The 22,481-nt window shown below is 44.9% G+C and overlaps 2 protein-coding genes across 12 annotated transcripts in view; one reads left to right on the forward strand and one right to left on the reverse strand.

Annotated features, from left to right (window-relative positions):
- LOC138742032 (activating molecule in BECN1-regulated autophagy protein 1-like) overlaps positions 1–18,624 on the reverse strand; it is a 427,572-nt gene extending 408,948 nt beyond the window's left edge. For 2 of the 4 annotated variants that reach the window (XM_069896241.1, XM_069896227.1), the window contains exons 1-2: positions 18,448–18,619; positions 2,521–2,612 (exon numbers count right to left, since the gene is read on the reverse strand). The gene's annotated coding sequence lies outside the window, so the exon portion shown is untranslated. Of the gene's footprint in view, positions 1–2,520; positions 2,613–18,447 lie in introns of all 4 variants that reach the window. The other 2 variants (XM_069896249.1, XM_069896235.1) reach the window with 2 other exon arrangements.
- Positions 18,625–20,359: 1,735 nt separating this feature from the next.
- Positions 20,360–22,481, forward strand: part of atg13 (ATG13 autophagy related 13 homolog (S. cerevisiae)) — a 71,725-nt gene continuing 69,603 nt past the window's right edge. For 2 of the 8 annotated variants that reach the window (XM_069896319.1, XM_069896302.1), the window contains exon 1: positions 20,360–20,536. The gene's annotated coding sequence lies outside the window, so the exon portion shown is untranslated. The remainder of the gene's footprint in view (positions 20,537–22,481) is intronic. The other 6 variants (XM_069896294.1, XM_069896290.1, XM_069896326.1 and 3 more) reach the window with 4 other exon arrangements.

Below are 22,481 nucleotides of genomic sequence, written 5' to 3' on the forward strand. Positions count from 1 at the left end.
TATGTGCACACTTTCATAAGTAATCGCTTACTAATCGCAGAGAACCTATGGCATAAGGTTTACTTAAAGTGGTATGTGAGTGGAAAGAAAACGTTTAAAAACCACTGATATAGATTAACACAACATCGCAGGCTGAAGGGCCTGAACTGCACTGTTCGATGTTCGACACAACATTCAAAATAACAAACCATCCAACAACCAACTGCATTTACAACATCCAGGCATCACCTTCAGTGACTAATTTGTACAATAGTCATCTTGAAGATTAGCAACAGCTGGTTACCTAAACAAAATCTAATCCAAATACTTCATCAAAAATGGACCAGGAATAAGGAACCAACTGTTATTTTTTTAAAACCATAACTCTTGAAAATGGACACAAGAGCACAGCAGGTAAGATGCTGCCTTTCAGTTCTAATGTATCAGGTTTAATCCAAACCTCATCATGATCTCCCTTTGACCACACAATTTCCTTCTATATGCCAAAAATGTGCAGGTTGGTTAATTAACCACTGTAATTTGCTCCTTATCTACAGACAAGTGATAACATCTGTGGAGAGTCAAGGGAAATGAAGAGAAAATGAAACAGGATAAAAACATGATTAGAGCAAACAGGTGCTTGATGATCAGAAGGTGCTCATTGGGCAGAGTCTTTCTCTATAGTTACATGGCTCATTGTGATTTTATGACATAGTATGTCGCCTCATTTTGAAGGCACAAACACATTGATGCCCAGTGAGAACCCTTCATATCCAAGTTTTCAAAATACTTCCTTTCTTTGTCAGTTGTAAAATTGATTGTTGCATGCTGAACTGGCTCTCAATTATTTTGGCAGGGCAAGTCTTGCCAAACAGAATATCAATCAATGCATAAAAATAGTTAACAGATGCCAAAATAGTAGCCCCTTTCAAATTGCAGTACCTGGGTAGCCCTCCTGGGACCCAGGTGTGGTGACTGGGGCAAAGATGCTGGAAGCAGGGGGATCTACCTATTAAGTCACCACCCCAGCCATTTATGGGGGGATTCCGCCCCTGCAGTATATGGTGAATGACCCACCACACACACTCACCATGTACTGCCAGAGGTTAAGAATCGAAGTCCAAATGGCAAATGGGTTGGATGTTCAGATGCAGTGACGCATGCAAGCAAGTGCTGATGTCACCAGAATAAACGAGTCGGCCAATTTCCTTTACAAATTGGCCATGGACAAGACCTCAGTAAGTTTTACTGGGTTCCCTGACTACCTCTGAGGTAGGTCAGGGGCCCAGTTGGATTCCAACAGGATTGACCCGTTTAAACTGCCCCGTAACTGGGACACTAACTGTGCAAATTATCTGGTTAACGCCATTTTGCATGGCAGTGTGAAAGGACCTAGTGTTGCTTGTTACCCTTAAGCAGCACCTGGGAAAACCAATAATTGAACACTACATAGGATGATCTGCAACAAGTGGAATAATTGATCCACATGATGCGAAAAAATGAGCAAAAACAAACTTCCAATGAATTCAGTTGGAAACACCACCACCAAAGTCTGCAATGGACCAACCAAATACAATGGAATGTATTGCATCAACTGTTTATTCATATCCTCAAATAGTCAACTAATCTATCCGAATGCACACAGCTTTCTCTCTGCTAATCCGATAATTGTAGGAAACTTGCCCCAGATCAAGAGTATAAACCATTTGCCTGGCAGACCAATGACCTTGTTGCAGAACAATTTCAAACAATCCAACAAAGATACAGGTCATTTTGATCCAGTTGAGTAATTGTGACACAAAGAGAGTTAACCATCAACTGAAACTATAGGCATTTAACAACTTGTCTTCCTTGAATTAACCTTAAACTCTCTTTCAATGGCCACAGGGAAGAAGGAGAATCAGCATGTTAGAAAATTGATCTGCAAACTTAATTTAGCAAGCATTTGCAGGCATGACAACTCACCATAATGTTTGGCCCATAGTACTCTTGGTTTGGGAGGGTAGAATCCTTATGAAGAAAATCAAACCTATTCTGAATCACTCCAGGCTGCCTTGAGCCAATCAACATCAAAAATGCACAATCTTGCTGAAAGAATCCCAATCGACATCCAAAGAGCTAGGGCAGCCAAGAAGGTGGTGGAACGAGATACAATCACTGATGTTTAAGCAAGCTTTAAGCAGGTGCTTGAGTAGGCAAGGCACACGATGCAAATCCAATGCATACAAATAGGATTAGTGTAGATGGAAATAAAAATTGATCTGGACAGAGTGGGTCAAAAGGCCCGTTTCTGGGCTACATTAAGAGAAATCAGTGGATGGGGAACAGAAACATGGGGCTGCATGGTCATCAGAACAATCTGCTGTCTTGCAGATGCTTTCTCACAACAAAAATAAAATGGACACTAGACCCATGACCCTCCACGAACCACCGAAAAGACGTCTGAAACCTTGCCTTGCCTGCAGAAGGTAGAAAAACTCAGCTGGTCAGGCAGCACACATGGGAAGAGATAGTCAATATTCTGACAAAATGTTTGCATACCTGAAATGTTGGCCGTTTCTCTTTCTATCGATGCTGCCTGTACTGATGAATTTTTCTAGCATTTTCTGTTTTTAGTGCAGCTGATTAGTCACCTGTAGGGGCAAAGCAGAATGGACAATGAGAAACTCCTGAACTAGCTCCATACCCAAACTTCAAGATCAAGAGCAAGGGACAGAGCATCCATCATCTTTGGTTACTCCCTACATTCTACAAGATCTTGCAGAGGCTGCAGTCACAAGTGTTAAAATGTACATTGGACTAGAAAATAACTTTGATGGATGGACAAGGAAGAGGACATTGTCCAAGAATCTGAATTTTATCAACAATTATCTATCCACTTAGTCTGTTCCAAAGAAGAAACCCCCTATCGTGGCCAATCATTCATTGAAATTCTCTAACTTTGACAATTCCCTTCCAAATCAAATCCTTTCTGTACTGCAGTGATCAACATTGTGTATAGCATGCTATCCATTAATTATCTTGTGGAGGGTCACCACTAGGCAGGAGAACCGACCCCGCTTGGAAGCCACACGGCAGGACAGCCGGCCAAAATGGCGCCGTCAGGGGTGTTCCTTCCCTCCCAGCACGGGGCTCAGAAGCCCGGGTGACGTCAGTGCCCTCCAGCGTGGTTCTCAGCCAGGTGCGGGCTGAGAGTACAAGTACAGCCCAGCAGCCTGCAATAAACGAGTCTGCTCACTGAGCTCAACCCGTCTGGTTGTGTGTGTTCTTTCAGGAGCTGCCGCTACAATTGGTGAACCCGACTGGTTCAAACGTCTTTGAACCCATCATGAGCCTGGGATCAGCGCAATAGCCGTGAAACTGCCTGAATTCTAGGTTCAGGAGCCGGAGACCTGGTTCGGCCACGACGAAGCTCAGTTTCACCTCCGCCACATTTCATCCAACACGACCAAATTCTACCATGTGGTCGCTGCCCTGGACCAGGACACCGCCAGATGCGTGCTGCACCTCGTTCAGCACCCACCCGCCGAAGACAAATACGAGACCATCAAGCAAGAGCTTACCGGATCCCTCGGACTATCCAGACACCAGCGTGCTGCTCGGATGCTGCACCTCGACGCCCTGGGGGACAGGTCCCCGATGGAGCTGATGGGCGAGATGATCATGCTCATGGGTGAGCACACCAACTGCCCACTTTTCGAACGCATTTTTCTCAACTATATGCCAAGCCCACCCCTAGCACTGCGGTAGAGCATCTGGTCCCTGCAGGGTCCCCCAAGAGCATAATCAAGGCCACAGCATCCGCTCCAGGCCTCTGCTTCTACCACCAGTGCTGGGGACCCAAGGCTTGGAAATGTCGTCAGCCCTGCTCGCTCCAGGGCAACGACCAGGCCGGCCGCTGTTAATGGCTGCAGCAGCTGGCCAAGGACACAGCCTCCTCTATCTGTGGGACTCAGTCAGGGGCCGGCGGTTCCTCGTTGACACTGGAGCCCAGATCAGCGTCATCCCAGCCACAGCCGTCAAGTCCAGGAATGGACCTCGTGGATCTCCCCTCTGTTCAGCCAACGCAACAGCAATCCGGACATATGGAAACAAGACAGTCCACTTCCAGATCAGCCAATGAAATTTCGCATGGAGGTTCACCGTCTCGTCCCTCCCGACTGCCATCCTGGGTGCAGACTTCCTCCTTACACACGGGCTTCTGGTGGACATTTGAGGTAGGCGCCTGGTGGATGCCCGTACCTTCCAGGCCATTTGCCTCAACGCCTCCCGCTAAGAGCACCGCAGATGGCCATGATCAGCACACCCAGAGATGAGTTCCAGCGAATCCTGGAAGAGTTCCCAACACTTCTCAAGCCACAGTTCTCCGCTGCATCGCTGCGCCACAGGGTGTTCCACTACATCCCCACCCAGTGGCCACCGGTTCGTGACAAGGCACGCCGGCTCCCGCCTGACAAGCTCCAGGTGGCAAAGGAGGAGTTTTCGCACCTGTTGGAACTGGGGCTCATTTAACAGTTCCTGCCGTTGCCCCATCCCTCACATCCAAGACTTTACAGCCAACCTGCACGGTGTGAGGGTGTGAGGTGTGCGGATATCACCAGATCCCAGTAAGTGCACCCTGAGAACATACCCACAGCGGCCATCATCACCCCCTTTGGCTTGTTTGAATTCCTATGCATGCTGTTCGGGCTCAAGAATGCCATTCAGACCTTCCAGCGCCTCATGGACTCTGTGGGCAGGGACTTGGATTTCGTCATTATTTATTTGGATGACATCCTCGTGGCCAGCAAGGACGAGGTGCAACACAAGGCCCACCTATGCGCCCTTTTCTCCCGGCTGGCCGATTTCGGCCCTACCATCAACCCGGCCAAGTGCCAGTTTGGGTAAGAGTCCATGCAGTTCCTGGGCCATACCATCACGGCCGAAGGAGCCACGCCCGTCGCTGCACAAGTCGCCGCTATCAGCGAGTTCCCACGCCCGGACAGCCTCAAGGGGCTGCAGGAGTTCGCAGGTATAGTCAACTTTTACAACCGCTTCATCCCGGGAGCTGCGCGCATCATGCAGCCGCTATTCGCCCTCATCTCAGCCAAGCACAAAATGCTCGCTTGCTCGCACACCGACCTGCATACGGCACTCTGTCGATGCCTCTGCCACAGCCGTCAGTGCCGTCCTGGAGCAGCAGGTGAACGGACATTGGAAGCCACTGGCATTCTTCAGCCGCCTGCTCCGCCCGCCGGAAGACAAGTATAGTGCCTTCGACCGCGAGTTACTGAGCATGTACCTGGCGGTGAGGCATTTCTGCTATTATTTGGAGGGGAGGACTTTTGCCATCTTCACCGACCACAAACCCCTCACCCAGGCACTGGCGATGGCAAAGGATCCCTGTCGGCCCACCAGCAGCGTCACCTCTCCTTCATGTCGGAGTTCACCACCGACATTCGGTACAAGGCGGGGAATGTGGTTGCCGATGCACTCTCGCAACCGGCCATCTGTGCGCTGACGCCCGGCCTCTACTTCGACCAGCTCGCCTGAGACCAGAAGTATGATGAGGAGACGAAGGCCTTCAAGACTGCCATCATGGCCGTGCGGTTCTGAGACCTCCCAACTCCAAGCGGCAAAGGCATCATCCTGTGCGATATCTCCAGGGGCACCCCACGACCAGTGGTTCCCCAGCAGTGGCGCAGGCAGGTCTTCCGTCACGTCCACGACCTTTTACATCCGTCCATCAGGTCCACAGTCCGGACAGTGGCAGAACGGTTCATATGGCATGGGCTGCGGAAGCAGATCACGGGCTGGGCCAGAATGTGCACCGATTGCCAGACGTCCAAGGTGCACAGGCAAACCAGGGCGACCGTACAGGAGTTCGAGCACATCCGGGAACGGTTCAGCCACATTCACGTGGACATCATTGGGCCCTTACCCATTTCCCGGGGCAACCATTACCTGTTTACGATGGTGGACCACACCACTCGCTGGCCTGAGGTGATCCCGATGCCAGATGCCTCCACCGACTCCTGCTTCCGAGCACTGTTCGGCGATCGGGGCGCCCAGTTCACATCTGCGCTCTGGTCACAGCTCCTCAACAGGTTGGGGATCCAGCTACACCGCACCACGGCCTACCACCCACAGGCCAATGGACTGGTCGAACATCTGCACCACCACCTTAAGACGGCACTCATGGCCCACCTCACCGGTCCCAACTAGGCAGACGAACTGCCTTGGGTGCTCCTGGGCATCTGCTCCACTCCCAAGGTAGATCTTCAGGCGTCATCTGCTGAATTGGTCTACGGTGCGCCGCTGGCACTACCTGATGAGTTCGTCAAAGCACCTCAATACCCAGCGGTCATCGCACAAACTACTTCCTCACCTCAGGGCACGCTTGGATTTGTTCGAACTCCCATCACCACCCAGGCATGGCACCCGCCCGTCTCACATTCCCGGCGAACTGCTTTCCGCGGAGTACGTTTTCGTTTGGCGGGGTCCGACCGTAGCACCTCTGCAGCGACCATACAAGGGGCCGTACAGGGTTGTACAGCTCCAGCTCCATGTTCACGCTGGACATTGGCGGCAGCTGTTTACCGTGGACAGACTGAAGCCAGCGCACCTCGATCCCACTGAGCCCATGGTCGTAGCCCAGCCCAAGAAGCGAGACCACCCGGCGAGAAAGGACATTGGCGCTGGTTCTGGGTGGGGGGGGGCTGTGTGGCGGCTCACCACTAGGCAGGCAAACCGGCCCTGCTTGTAAGCCACATGGCAAGGAAGCTGGCCAAAATGGCGCCTTCGCGGGTGTTCCTTTCCTCCCAGCACGGGGCTCAGAAGCCCGGGTGACGTCAGTGCCCTCCAGCGCGGTTCTCAGCCACGTGCGGGCTGGGAGTACAAGTACAGCCCAGCAGCCTGCAATAAACTAGTCTGGTCACTGAGCTCAACCCGTCTGGTTGTGTGTGTTATTGCAGGAGCAGTGTAGCTGCCGCTACAATCTCCTGTTTTAAAACATTTTCAGGGTTAATTCCACACCAGAGGCAACAAATGTAGCAAATGATTTTGTTTTAATCTGCATTCCAGTTTTCTTAAACATGTGTACTCAGGTCCCCCTTGTTCCCACAGCTCTCAGTATCCTTTTATTTTGTGCATTTTCTCACCTCCTTTATCTTCAATAAAAAGCATTCCTCTCTTTTGAATTTAATTTGCCACTTTTCTGTCAATCTGACAAATCCATTGATGATTTTTTTCTGGAATGTACAGGCTTCCTTGCTTAATCATCAATATTAAACCACAAATAAGATTTAAATGTAGGAGGCATGATTAAGAAATTTGTAAATAGCAATTGCAAAGCCAATTTCTGCAGTATCTGCAAGCTTCTTAAATCACAATTTCAAAATGTAAGTCTTACTTCTCTTGATTTGTTTTGACAATTAAGGGATCCAGTTCACAGACCTGTGTAACTCACTGCAAAAAGCCATCAAGACATACACAGTATTTCTTTGGGATCATATCCAGGTTTTTCACCTCCACGATCAAATGTACCCTTCAGTGTCTGAATAAAAACCACTTTTTCCTAGAAGTAAATGCAGAAAATGTTTGAAATTCTCAGTTGTATCTGCTGCAGGGATTGGAGCAGAAGAGTTAACATTTTCAGGTTGATCTTCATAACTGAAAAAAAGTTAAAAATGGGAAGGGATTAAGAGAACAAAGATCTGTGTTCCAGCAGAAACCAAGAGAGATTAAAATAACACAAATGATGAAGGTGCCAGCTGAGAGGTTCATTAATCACAAAGATGTGTCTGGAGGAGATGCAAGTAGATTTGTTCATGATTTGGTTCCTGCTACATCGCAAAACCCAAATGCAGAAAATAGAAGGTTTGGGGTGGGGGGAAAGAGGTGGGAAATGCTGAGGATGTGGAAAAACAAAATCCTGCAGTGATTGGAAATCTGAAATGAAAGAAAATGTCAGAAATATCCAAAAGGTCAAGGAGCAGTTGCAGAGCATGAAAAAAAATGAACTCAAGTTTCAGGCTGATCATCTTTCAGAATTATTCAGTTGGTTATTTCATATTGCTGAATTCAAAGTCAGGTCCTGAGGGATGGAACATACCAATTTGAAAGAAAAGATGCTGTTCCTTGAGTTCATTTTGGACTTTAATGGAACAGTACAACAGGCTAAAGACAGAGAAGCCTGAGTGGAAGTACAATAGAGAATTCAAGTCTCTGGCAAATGAAAGCCAACAGTCACCCAATCCGCATTTAGGTTCTGCAAGGTAGCAGGAACCAAATCATGAACACCAAACATTTAGTGCAAGTGAATCTTTGCTTCCCCAAGAGAGCTGAGGTTCCTGGAGGGAGAAAAGAAGAAAAGCAGCTATGAGAGGAGACAATTCCAAGAGAAATTATTTCTGGTAGTGAACTGTGAACCTGGGGGGGGGGGGGGGTTGGAAATCACAGTGGGATGGTCCTCACACAATGCTAAAAGGAGGAGGAGATGCGTTTGGTGGCAGAGTCATACTCAAGGCAAATGAAATCAAGGGAATCCATTAAACATGGAACCTGGTGGGCAATTGAGACTCCTGTCACCCACTGTGGAAGAGAAGCCATGCAAGAAATTTGCTGTGCAAAGTGTCATCATCAGCAGAGAGAAATCAGAGCAAAAGCAAAGAGAATGGAATCAAGTACTTAGAGGAAGAAAGTGCAATGAAGCAAGTTATGGGAATCTGGGCTCATTATGGATATTGGTTGCTAAACTATCACCCCAAGTAAGAAATGTTGAGAAAGAGAAAAGTCATTGATCAAATAAATGAAAATGATGCAGGGTGATAATTTGCAGCAAAGCCCGTGAGAGTTGGATATATGGAGTTCATGGGTTGCAAGAGAACAAAATTGTCAGCACAGCATGGTCACCACTGTGGAGTGACTACTGTCAAGAGTGGCCAATGCAAGAGTGGGATGTAGAGGCTTTGGCGAGCAGAGGCTGAGGATATACAGCAGGTGACAGCAACCCACTAGGAAAAAGGCAAAGATAAGAGCAGGCGAGTTGAGGCAAGGTCTTTACTTGTACAGTCTGAGTTGTGGGAATGGCAACCAAGCCAGTAGTGTGCTCCTCTTGGAGGCTGTGGGAAATCTGGGACAGCACAAGAGCCAATGATGACTACACCTGTGAGAAGCGCACCCAGCTGCAGCTCTGCATAGAGTGAGGGAAATGGGAGCTGGAGTTAGATGAACTCTGGATCATTCAGGAGGCGAGGAGAGTGATAGACAATAGTTAAGGGAGGCAATCACACTAGGAGGCAGTAAGCAGGCAGCTGGATCACTGTCAGCAGTGGGAAAGGGAAAAGGCAGTCAGTGCAGGGTACCCAGGTGGTTGCTCCCCTCAATAATATGTATACCATTTGGAGACTGTTTGGGGGAAAGAAGACCTTCCAAAGTAAAAACACAATAGCCAGGTCTCCGGCAATAGTCTTGTTCAGTGACTGAGAAGGGAGTGGAAGAAAGAAGGAGAGCAATAGTGATGGACTTCATGGTTAGGAGAAATGACAGGAAATTCTGTGGAAGGGATTGAGAATCTCAGATGATATGTTGCCTCCCAGGTGTCAGGGAGGCACACTGAACTCACAGAATTCTTGAGAGGGAGGAGAAGCAGCCAAATTCTGTGGTACATGAAGAGGAAGAGTCATGAGGTCCTGAAGGGTAAATGTACAGAGTTAGGAAGGAAGCTAAAGAGCAGGATTTCAAGGATGGTAATCTCTAGATTGCTGTCCATGTGAGGGTATGAATAGAAAATTATGGCAGATGAATGTGCAGCTGAGTTGCTGCAGGGGGGCAAGGTTTCAGGATCACTGGGATCTGCTCTGGGGAAGCAATGACCTGAATAAAAAGTATGGGTTGCACCTGAACTGCAAAGGGATCAAATGCTTATGGGCAGGTTTGATAGAGCTGTTGGGGAGGATTTAAACTATTTGGTATGGGATCCAGATGTCAGGTGATGGAGCAGTTTGTGAAATAGTAGGTGGTATGTGTAGTGAGACACAGTAGTGGCAGCAGTGCCGCTGGTGTGGACCCACAGGGAGCGGAGGTGAAGCACACCAGCGGGGTCCAGCCACCCAGTCAACTGCCATTGGCTCCAAAATGGCTTTGAACAGCCCATCAAGGGGAGCCAAAGGGTTTTTTTTTAAATTTGAAATCCCGTAACCGTGGGTCTGCGCCCAAGATGGCAGCACCTATTAATTGGCAGCAGCCATGAGGGGCTGGAGACATCGGGGAAGCAGATGACTGAAGTGAGGGTTCAAAGGATGGGAAGAACACCCCCCCCCCCCCATTCGAGAGGGAGAAGCGGAGAAAATGACCTGCAGGGATGGTGACCACAGAGACGGACCAATGAGGGGCCTCTGCGGCTTCTGGAGACTCGTGCAAGGACCTGTGGAAGCTGTGGAGTGCTGGAGATTGCTGTGGGCTGCTGGAGACTACTGTCGGGAGACTCGTGCTGGGCTGCAAGACTGCCGAAGTGGCTGGAGAGGGTACCAGGTATTGGAACCAGGATGCGAGGACGTGCTGAAGGATTCCTGACCATGTCGGAGGTTCAGATCTGGAGATCGGGTTACCAATTGTTTGGATTGCACTCTGCGTGGCTGCAGAAGTTCTGGAGATGAATCTATGGACACTTGGTGACACCGGGGGGGATTCATTTTTGCTTTTCTCTCTGTCTGCAAGTCTGACTGCAAGAACTGCATGAGGCACTTAGGCAATTTCTGCCAGTGGTGAATCTGTCTGCCTTGCAGCAGGCAAAAAAAATTACACTGTTTTATTACTATGACAATAAATTGAAGGAAGGACAGGCAGTGGATAGAACATAAAAGAAGCATCTAAAATCCAGAAAACTCCAAAATCCGATAAGTGGGGAGAGAGGCGGCCGGCACTTGGGAGACTGGAAGGGGATGGGGGTGGATATGGCAGCACAATTCGGATTGGCTTTCCAAAATCCGGAAAAATCCAAAATTCGGAACATACTGTACCCCAATGGTTCCGGATAAAAGATTGTGTACCTGTATTAGGTGATTTTTAACCCTCCTAATATTTACTGGCACCATCTTAGAGTGAAGGGTTTGAATGGAGTGGAATTTGTCAGATGCATTCAGGAAGGTCTCCTGACATATAATATGTAGATAGGCCAACGAGAGGAGAAGCGACACTTGACCTTGGATTTATAAATGAACCAGATCAGGTGTCTTATCTCTTTGTGGGTGAACATTTCAGAGAAAGTGTTTAACATAATGCTGTAGAAGGTCAGGAATAGAAAATTTGGGAAAACATAATTGGGGTAGGGGAGAATACGACACTATTAGGCAGGGGTTTGGAGCATAAATTGGGATCAGATTTATTTGGGAAACTGTATGGCAGAAATGTGGCAAATTTTAGGCCTTGCTCTATGGATACAGAATTGGCTTACCCATAAAAGACAGAGGGTGGTTGTAGATGGTTCATATTCTGCATGGAGGTCAGTTACCAGTGGGGTTTGATTGGGATCATTTCGGGGACCCTTCCCCTTTGCGATATTTATAAATGACCTAAATGACAAAGTGATAGGGTGGGTTACCAAGTTTGTGAATTACACGATGTTTGGTAGCGTTGTGGAGAGTCTAGAAGATTGCCAGAGTTTACACAGGGAATTGATAGGACGCAGAGCTGGGCTGAGAAGTGGCAAATTGAGTTTTACCTAGAAAAGTATGGTTCTTCATTTCAGTATGTCAAATTTGATGGCAGAATACAATGTTAATGGAGGAATCTGAGCAGTGTGGGAAAAAATAAATCTTGGGTCTACGTCCATGTCAAAGCTGCTACCATTTGATAGTGTTGTTAAGCTTATGGGTGTCAGCCTTCATTAACGATAGTATTGAATTCAAGAGCCAGGAGATAATGTTGCAGCTATACAAGATCTTAGTTAGACTCCATTTGGAACATTTTATTCGGTTCTGGTCACCTCACAACAGGCAGACTGTGAATGCTGGCGAGGGGGCACCAGAGGGCGACAGGCTGGCGAGGTTAATGCCTGAATTGGAGAGCACGCCTTATGAGGATAGGATGAAACAGGGAACTTGGTCTTTTCTTCTTGGAGTGACACAGGATGAGGAGAGACCTGAGAGATGTGTACAAGATGATGAGAGGCAATAATCAGGTTGATGTCCAGAGGTTTCCCCCCCCCCCCCCCAGAGCTGAAATTGCTGACATGAGGAGACATAGTTTTAAAGTGCTTGGAAGTAAGTGTAGGGGGGAGAGGGAGTGGAGGTAAAGATAAAAAAGCAAGTTTTTCCACAGTGTAGTGGGTGAATGGAATGTGCTTCCAGCAATGGTGATGGTGGAGGCAGGTACAATAAGATCTTTTAACTGACTATTTTGTAATTTTTTTTAAAAATGAGAAGTATTGGATTTAATAAACACTTATGACTTTAGTGGTTTTTTAAAAAAAACATAAGCTATTAAACTTGATTAAAAAAAATTACTGCTGGTCATTAAACACATGGGAAGAAACAGTAGAATGGAGTGAAACAAAAGTCTTCAGATGGTGTGATTATAGTAAATACACAAAAGAACTGGTGAACTTCAGCAGGTCCCACAGTCCCCATAGGAGGCAAAGATGAATAATCAATGTTTCAGACTTCAGCCCTTCATTGTGGGATGAGCAAAAAGGCAGCAGGTGCCTGAAAAAAAAATGTGGACAGAGGAGGGAAGAAGGGGTCAGGCGAGGAGCACAGGCCAACAGCCAAGTGGCCATGGGTAGTCAGGGATAGGAGGGCGGGAGAGAAAAGTGATCAGGAAAATGGGGTAGCTCTGTGAATGCAGAGAAAGAAAAGGAGATAAGAGGAATAGGGAAAATTAGAGACAGGAAGGGGTCCTTACAGAAACTGGAGAAATCAATGTTAATGCCATCTGATTGGAGAATGTGCAGACAGAATAAGAGATGTTGTTCCTCCGTTTTGTGGGTGGTCTCAGTTTGGAAGTGCATGAGACCATGGACAGGCATGTCGGAATGGGACAGAGAATTGAAATGGGATCCCTGCTATTACAGAGGATATTGCAATCTCCCAGTCTCTACAATGTAAGAAAGGCAACAATGGGAGCACTAGATGCAGTTGATGACCCCTGCAGATTCAAAAGTAAATTGTTGCTTCACTTGGAAGGGCTGTTTGGGGCCCCAAATAGTGATGAGGGAGGAAGTGTGGGCACAAGCATAGCTTTTCCTGCAGTCACAGGGGTAGGTACCGGAGGGGGGAGGGGGGGGTGACTGGTAGGAAGGGATGTGTGGACAAGGAAGTCACGGAGGAAGCGATCCTTGCAAAAGGTAGAGTTGGGGGGTGGGGAGAAAGCTGCATCTTATTGTGGGATCACATTGTAGATAGTGGAAATTGCAAAGGATTATATGTTGTATGTAGAGGCTGGTGGGTTGGTAAGGACAAGGGATATCCTGTCCTTGTTGCCTCTGGGTGCAGAAGGGGCCAGGGCAGATGTGCGGGAAATGCAGGTGAAGGCCAAGTTGATGGTAATAATGGGGAAGTCTGACCTTTAACAATGGTTTTCCAAGCTCTTCCTTTTTCCTTACACATAGGTTCTTGTCCATCATTGACTAGGTTCTTAATCATTTCTAACACTTCTGCTGTCACCCCTTCTCCTTCCATATCCTTTTCATTCATACCACAGCATCTGGATTCCTCTTGGTAATGTTCTTGTATTTAGAAAAGATCTTTGAGGTTTCTTTCATTTTACTTCCCCTCTTTATTCTCCAAGCAATTTTAATATTGATCTTGTAGGACCTTTCTACTTGGCCATTACCCTATCTTTTATGATCTTCCACATTCTGGAAATGGCCCAGTTTGCCAACAAGAAAATGAGCGTGGGTCTCCAATGTATTTGCTGCAAACCTTAATTACCCCTTCATTCAAAGTCACCTGTTACTCGGAGATGAACACTCATGTTTCCAGACTGGTTAAATTGTATCTCCTACCAACAACATTGGTCTTCGCCAATTCAAAATATAATTCCAATTCTTTGGCATGTTCTATATTCACAACCAACCAAATTGTTCTTTCACTGATACCCCTTCCACCTTCTTTCCCTTTAGTTTTGCAGAACTATCCCCCTCCATGGCCACACTATGTTGTGCTTTATCCAAAATTTTCCATCCTCTTAAGGTTTCAATGTTTATATTCCTAATAATATTTAGAACAGTTCAAATGCCCTACTGAAACTAGCGTATTTTTGACACATGCAAATTATCTAAATATTTAAGAACAAAGAAATGGAACCCACAGTAGGCCATTCACTACTCTTGCCTGGTTTAGCTTTCATCTCATGAGTGGCCCTCACCTCTCAACAAAAGTTCAGCTTTGAATAGATTTAGTGATGAGCCTTCACACCTTCTTCAACCAAGAATTCTAAAGATTCACCAACCCAGAGAAAACTCTCTTCTCATTTTTGTCCTCCTGACTAATGCCTCATTTTGAAATTGTGAGCCCTGGTTTCGGTCACACCAGGCAAGGAACATCTAATCCACACATGTCAAACTCAGGCCCGCAAGCCAAATTTGGCCCGTGATATAATTATATTTGGTCCGCAAGATCATATCAAATATGTATTAGAGCTGGCCCGCTGGCCGCCACGCCAGTATAGTAATACTACAGATCCCAGAATGCTTTGCAAATACGTTGGCCCCGGCCCGTCAGCCCACTAATCGCCCCCACCTCCTCTCTTTACTTTCATTAGCATCTGCGACCTGTCGCCCAACTCACATGTAATAAACCCCTTATGAAAAATGGCGAAACGAAAGACAGAAAACAGGGCCTTTCAAGACAGGTGGGAGGCAGACTATATGTTCATCATTTTAAAAGACAAACCTGTTTGTCATTGAAGCAAGTTGTTATTTTTTTGACTTGTTGGCTTGTGAAAAAAAAACATTTAAAAAGAGCTTAAAGGCTATAGAGAAATATTATTTATTGAATATTTTATTTCTCATTTGTTAATGCTTCTTCTGGAAAGAGTTTAACCAAAACTATTATTAAACATTTATTTTAATAAGAAAAAGTTTAACATTACATATGTTGAAAGAAGAGAAAACATGCAGATGTTGTTGAAAATTTTCAATATATATTTAGTTTGGCCCACGACTTAGTCCAAGTTTTTAAATTTTGGCCCTCTGTGAATTTGAGTTTGACACCCCTGGTCTAATCTGTCAAACTCTAAAGTAATTTTGTATGTTTCAATTAAAATTCCTTCTTGTTCCTAAACACTCAAGGGACCCAGCCCATTTTATTTCCACTGATGGAACAATATGCTCTAATTCAGGATTCAATTTGGTGAAAATTTGCTGGACTTCCTCAATTGCAATCAAGACTTTTGTTTAGAGGCGTGACCTGTATGTAATATTCTAATAGCAAGCTGACATGGAGCCTGTCAACACGCACTTTCTTTAATATTGTGCTCAAATCCTATTCTAATCAATGTCAATAAACTGTTTGCCTTCTAATCTGATTGGCTAGCTTTCAGTGGTGCATGTACAAGGACACCCAAGTTCCTCCAAATGCCAACTTCCACCACACTCCACTTAAAAAGCCAATCCAAGAATCCAGTATCCCATGGACATCGCTGACCTAGCATCTTATCTACCTCATGCATTCATAGTCTGTCAATATCCTCATGAAGTCTCTCTGCAACCTCCTCTCAGTGCAAAGCTGGGTAATATTTGGCTACATTAGATTCGGTCTCCTCATTCAGATGCTGTAAAAGAGCTTTCATGTGTTACACCACTAGTCGCAGCCTTCTAACCCAAAAATGATTCATTTGCTCCTGGTTTTCTGTCCATTATCTATCTAATCCTCAATCTCCACCAGTTGTTAACCAGAAAACCACAAGCTCTAATATTACCATCAAGGAACCAAAACAGAAGGTCTTTTACAAAGTCTCAAAAATTACACATCCATTCAATCTCACATTCCTTTCTGCTAATTATAACCTCAAAAGTTGATCAGATTTGTCAAAAATTATTTTCCTTTCATCAATCCAGGCTAAATTTCCCCTGTTAACCACCTCTACAAATAATAGATCCCAATATTTTTTTCTTCTCCCAATATTAGGTTGCATGGGATGCAGTTCCCCATTTTCTCCTCTCCCCTTTCTTAAATAATGGAGTTACATTGGCTACTTTCCAATCTGCAGAAACTATTATGGCATCGTGAAGAAAGCATGTCAGCGTCTTTACTTTCTCAGGAGTTTGCGGAGGTTTAATATGAACGTTGCTGTTTAATTTACCATAACCAAACCACACCTCAAATGTGTCCTATTCTTTGGTTTAGGCCCAAAATGGTGGTTTCAGAATGAAATAATTTCTCTACCAAATTCTTTAGTTGTCAGAGCATCAACCTTCAAATTCTGTTTTCCTAATTCACTAATCTTCCAATTTCAGCATTGTAAATTGCACATTTTTTAAATGTGATGCTCTAGTGAGCCCACAGATCTTCCTCCCAAAAGTATGGATTTCAAATGAAACTCTATCATCACTAATGATGTAGTATCCTTCGCACTTGAGAGACTAAATTCAGATTGCAGAATGGCACTGATCAACCCACAAAATGCTAATTAAGTTTCCAGATAACAGTTATTATGTTAATTGACTCTTATTCTGACCAATAGTATTCAGATGGTGGAAATCTGACAAAAAAAAATAGAAAATCATGGAAATTATTTAAGGAAGAACAACATCTATGGAGAGAGCAAAAGAGTGAAGATTTCAGGGCAACGGCCTGGACTACATCTCACAAATGTGCTTCTTGCAAGGACGCCATTTATCCAAGTTACTGACCTTCAGTAGCTCTTTTCACTATAGTCTCCAACCCACCTCAAAGCTGAACAAAGGTTCATGGAACATTATCTCCAGACTCAGCATGTAACAGCCTTCAGTACCCAACATGGACTTCAGCAATTTAGCTAGCTATCCTTTCTGGGATGTATCAAAACCAGCCAGTTAACATCCACCTGAAATATCAGCTCTTTTACTCTTTCTACAGATGCTGCCCAGCTTGATCATTATTTTTTGTATTTTCCTTTTATATTCAATATTCCAATGAATATTCCATATTCCAGTTGGGTGGAATTCAGCCTTCTAAACTCATTAAATTCAACTAAATTTTTTTAAACTTTTATTTCTATTTTTTAAACCCTGTTTAAAGTTTAAAAGCATTAAATCATTAGTAACATCGTAAGCTGCATTCAAATTAATTGACTATTTCACATATTAAACCTCTACCAAAACCATCTAATCAATCATAAACATATACCATGCCCCCCCCCCCGTGAAAAGCTGCAGATTGTGATAAACATATACCATATCCTCCCCATGGAAAGCTGCAGATTGTGATAAACATATACCATATCCTCCCCATGGAAAGCTGCAGATTGTGATATTTATTTTTGAACAAGCTATTTTTAAAAAAAACTAAACATTTACACATAAACATACAATAACATATTATACAACTGGTCATTTATACATCCCCCCCCCCCCTTAATAAGAACTACAACATTTTTAACGAACCTTTTGAGTTTTCTTCACAATGTTTTGAACACCCATAAGAAACTTTTTTTTAAAAAAGTTTTGGACTTCAATTTTCATGCATGAAGGGAAAATTAAAGAATGGATACACCGCACATTTGGAAATTCCAACAGCTGAAATATTTTACAGTGATGCCTACTTGTTTGTGCTCCAGTGAAGGTTAATGAAATTAACAAGGCCATCAAAATTCAAAAGAATAAATAACATCTTATCATTTTAGGAAACAATGTCATTTACTCCAACATCACACGAGAAACCCTTCACGCCTCTCACTCCAGCTCTTCGACGTTTTACCAGCTTTTATGAACCAGTTTGGCTAACATCTCGACAAACCCATCGGTTATGAAACGCACGACACAATCTGTTATTCCACGACAGAGCTGCAGGACCTCTAACTTGTCTTTACTCAACTACTTTAAAATGGACTCTCTGGCTCGTTGTCTGGGTTTCTCGTCGTTTTCAGGGGGGGGGGGGAAGCAACAAAAAAATTGAAGGCCTGCCAAAGGGAGAGCTGGGTTTAAGTCCACATAAACACCCAAAGGAAAACGCTATGAAACAGACGCTCCCTATCTCACAGTTCGACTCCATCATCTTTTCCTGCCCATTCAGTGCTAACAAAATTGCTGGTTTAAACAGAACCTGGGCAGACATTTTGTGCAGATCTTCCCATCCTAAACCCTAATTGAATTTCTAACCCTACTGACACAGTGACAACGCACAAGGGCAGCGCTTCGCGTCCATGAGCCCACCAAGGGTAAATCTGCCCCCGTGGAAGTAAATGGATGATGTGTTCAGCGACAAAGTAGGAGGAAAAGACACCTTGACAACTTGTGTCATGGGCAGAATTTCAGGCACAATACCCCGGAGTTTTGCTTCACTTTACCTTCGGGAAGACAAGAGAGGGACTTCCAGAGATTAAGCATGTTGATTAGGATCCATAACCGCGTAGAATGATTGTCTTTCAAAAGAACAAGCCTGGTGTGGCCTAAAACCCTTCCCCACATCCCATGATTTCTTGTGTTACAGACAGCAATGGCTCTGCAGGCCAGAGCAGCTGCCATGGAGCAGCGGATGGCGTCAGATGGCCAGCCTAAAGCAATCGAGTGCGCAGCGTCACCGCTTCAAGCCGGCGGGTCGGTGCCGTTAAACCAGGCCAGAGCATTTGAGATCGGAGTAATCGATGGGAACCAAACCTGCAACGGGTCTTCTCCGTAAGTCAGGAAGACCTACTGAAAGGAGGTTTGCCTTCATGGATATCTAGCACCTGGGAATCAGACTGCCCCTGTCAACCTTCACCAATCCCCACCCCTCCTGCCTTCTCAGGCGTGAAAGGTCCCGATTCGAAATATTGCCATGTCTCCTTCTCACATTGATGCTGCTTGATCACTGTGTTCACCCAGCAGATTGTTTGTTGCTAGAGATACTATTTGGTCTTAATGAAACGAAAATTAAAGCTCTAACAACCTTAGGAGTTCGGATTTCATTGTTGCTGATTAAATACTTCACAGGGGAAGGTACTGTTGCAAATGAGGCAAATATTGCACACGGTAAGGTCCCAGAAATAGTGGTTTTGTCTATTTTTAAAAGTTACTCGTGGTATGACTGTTAGCCAGAACATAATACTTTCCATTCCCTGAGACAGCAGATAGAGAATCAATTCAAATATCTCATTGTAGTGTGCGTTGAAAGAACCAAAGACTTGTTGATCCAAACCATTAACTAAAAGACTGGAACATATCACATGTAGGTCGACCAGTGCAGAATGACCTGATCTGGCTAGGAGCAATCCTTTAAGACCTGCCAGTAGGTGTGGCCACACTCTCAGCCAATCACAGTCACCCTACACGACCATCTGTACATAGACACATTGGTGATAGAATCTGTACTATCACACTCATCTAAAAGACTGTCCGACAGTTAAATGGTGATTATGTACTCTGGTGTCTGGCAAGAGGGCTGAACTCACAGCCTTACAATTAAAGTCACCTAAATGGATACCTCCATGTCAGTATCCCAATCGCTCTTTGGTTAATATTTATATCATTATTCTTTTAAAAGTAGTCAGTTTCCACGCCTTATCTCGACCACTTATCACAATGCAAGCTGGAAGAGTTTACATTGGCAAGAGTTCAGATGGATGCCATTCTTTTTAAATCAGTCAAGACATGTGAGGTGACCTGTAGACTAAAAATGCCCGAACCTTGTCAAATGTTTGAAAATTGTCAATAAAATCTATGGATGGAAATCAGAAAGCTCCACAGACACAAAGAGAGGTGTTTCTACCGTTGTTCTTTGTTTAAAAAAATATGGACAAGTAACTCGTGGAAAACGAGAGAACACTAGACAAAAAAAGTTTTCATCTTTCAATTGTGACAAATGTAAGTTCAATAAACATTCAACGCGTAAAATATTCAACAATTCCAAGTCATTTAAAGATTGAAGAGTGATTGATTTTCTTTTTTCTCATTTGAGTAACGGTATTTAAACGTCACAATAATAGTTATTACTTTTGCCTGACACTCAGTCACTCCGTTCTCGGAAGTGCTTTTCGCAACTTGGCATCTCCAGGGCTGGGTCTCTGCAGACCCGTTGCCTCCTGGGAAATGTAGTCCGTGCAAGTTATCTACTGGCAATGACGCCAAAACTACTCTTCCATTAGCACCCATACATACGCCACTTTTTACTGGATGAAAATTTTCCTTTCGCTGCTGCTGCGAAAATAATTCCCAGAAAGGAGATGCCTATTTATCGTGTTATTAGTCGTTTCTGTTTTCGTTCGAGTGCATGGTGGTAATGACGAAAGTGCGGGCTGTGGGAAAGCGGCTGCGTTTGCAGAACGTGGCGGAGGTAAACAGAGAGGAGGGCCGGCGACGGTGTTGGCAGAAGAGGGTGATCGCCGGCCTTGGAAGACGGCTGCGGCAGGGAAACTTAAAGAAATAAAGACGGGGGTCGTCTTCGCTGGCATGTGAGGGGTGAGTGGTCGTGGGGTCTTCGTCCCCTCAACCCCTTCCCTTCCCCTGCTTCGTCCCTTCGCCTCCCCCCTCTGCCCAACTTGCCCTTCCTGAGGGCCTCCTATTCGCTCTCCAGTCTCCACTAGCTTCCTCGCCCCTTGCCGTTGAGTCCTCTTTCAATGGTTTGCGCCCTCTTCTTTATCCCTTTACTCCTGCCCCATTCCCTTTCACTCTTTGGTATCCCTTACATCTCTGTCTCTTCTCTGCTGTCTTGACCCCTCCCCATCCCCCTGCACGCTGTCTCGCAACCCCCCCCCCCCTCAATTCTGCCTACTATCTCTCAACTTTCCCTCCACAATATATACCTTCGTCTCTTGACTCTCAATCCTCAGTCTGACTCTGCCACACCATCCAACCACCAATGTCTATCTTGTCACCTCCCTTCATTTCCATTCCCCCACCTCTTCCAGGCTCTTGTTACTCACTTTTTTCTTCCTTGTTACTCTGTCTCTGCTCTTTTTCCCTTAAATACCTGGGATCTTTTTGCATCAGCCGTTTCCTAATTCTGAACAGATTCCATGTTCTGGGGTTGAATTGCCTGCCCTTGAATCTCCTGATGGGTTTACCATCTGTGGTATTTCCCAAAACTTGTGTTTAATTTTTATAATGTTTGTTTGTTTTGTGATTTATTACTTCTCAGTTCCCCCAACTTAAATTTTAGTCTATACATGTTTTTAAATGACACTGACTTACTTTTTTTTTTCAAACATATCTAAAACTTTTCATGATGGCCAGTGGTTCTAAACCTTTTTCTTTCCATTCACATACCACTTTAAGTATTCCGTATGTCGTAGGTGCTCTGATTAATAAAGGATTGGTTAAGGTGATATGTGGGTGGAAAGAAAAAGTTTGAAAACCACAGTTTTAATCATCCCTAATTGACTTGTTAGGTGCACAGTTTCATAACTCCAAAGGAAATTGGCCAATGACATTTTTTCTCAACCAAACTATTTCAGTCACAATTGGGTCTAGAGCAGTGATTCTCAACCTTCCCTTCCCACTCACACACCACCTGAAGCAATCCCTTACTAATCACAGAGCACCAATGGCATAGGGATTACTTAAAGTGGTATGTAAGTGGAAAGAAAAAGGTTGAGAACCACTGTATTAGACTGTTCTTTGCTTTGAGCAAAAATAAGTTTTAAAATGAACAGCTCACTTGTGAGATCAAACGTGTAAATGAGTTGCAGATGAGATGTGCTCCACATTGAACATTCTTCTTTGTTTCTGCTGAATTAGCTGATTTTTGTTGATAATCGTGTACTCATCGTCTTTGATAAGATGATAATTATGTTGCGATAGTATACTTAAAATGAAGCCAAGCATTGTTTTATGATATAACACAAATATAAACCAATTCAGCTTATAAGTTGAAAGAACAACACTAAAATGTTGTCATCTCTGCTCTGACTTCCATGCCCCCTTAAATTTGCTTGAACTATTTCTAACATCTCTCTCCCTTCTTTGGATTTCTTTGTCTCCATCTCAGGAGTCCTATTATCTGGTGGCATTTACTATAAACCCACTGGCTCCAACAGCTCCTTAGACTACTCCTCCATCCCAATATCTGATAAGGATATCTTCCCTTTCAGTTTTTCATTTCCACAGTATCTGTTCTCGAAATGAGGCTTTCCACTCGAGGACATCTGAATCGTGCTCCTTTTTTGGAAACAGGCTTGCCTTCTACTGTGGTTGATGAAGCCCTCTCTTCATCTCCTCCATTTCCTGCACTTCTGCTCTCACCCCATCTCTGCCCAGATGGAACAGGGTTCCCTTTGACCTTGCCTTTCATTTCACCAGCTTTGGCATCATTCTTTGACATTTCCATCAGTCATAACACAAATCCATCACCAATTACATCTTGTCCACCCACCTCTTTCTGCTTTCCACAGAAACCATTTTCTCT

Source organism: Narcine bancroftii, chromosome 1 (assembly GCF_036971445.1).
Source record: "Narcine bancroftii isolate sNarBan1 chromosome 1, sNarBan1.hap1, whole genome shotgun sequence".
Taxonomy (NCBI): domain Eukaryota; kingdom Metazoa; phylum Chordata; class Chondrichthyes; order Torpediniformes; family Narcinidae; genus Narcine; species Narcine bancroftii.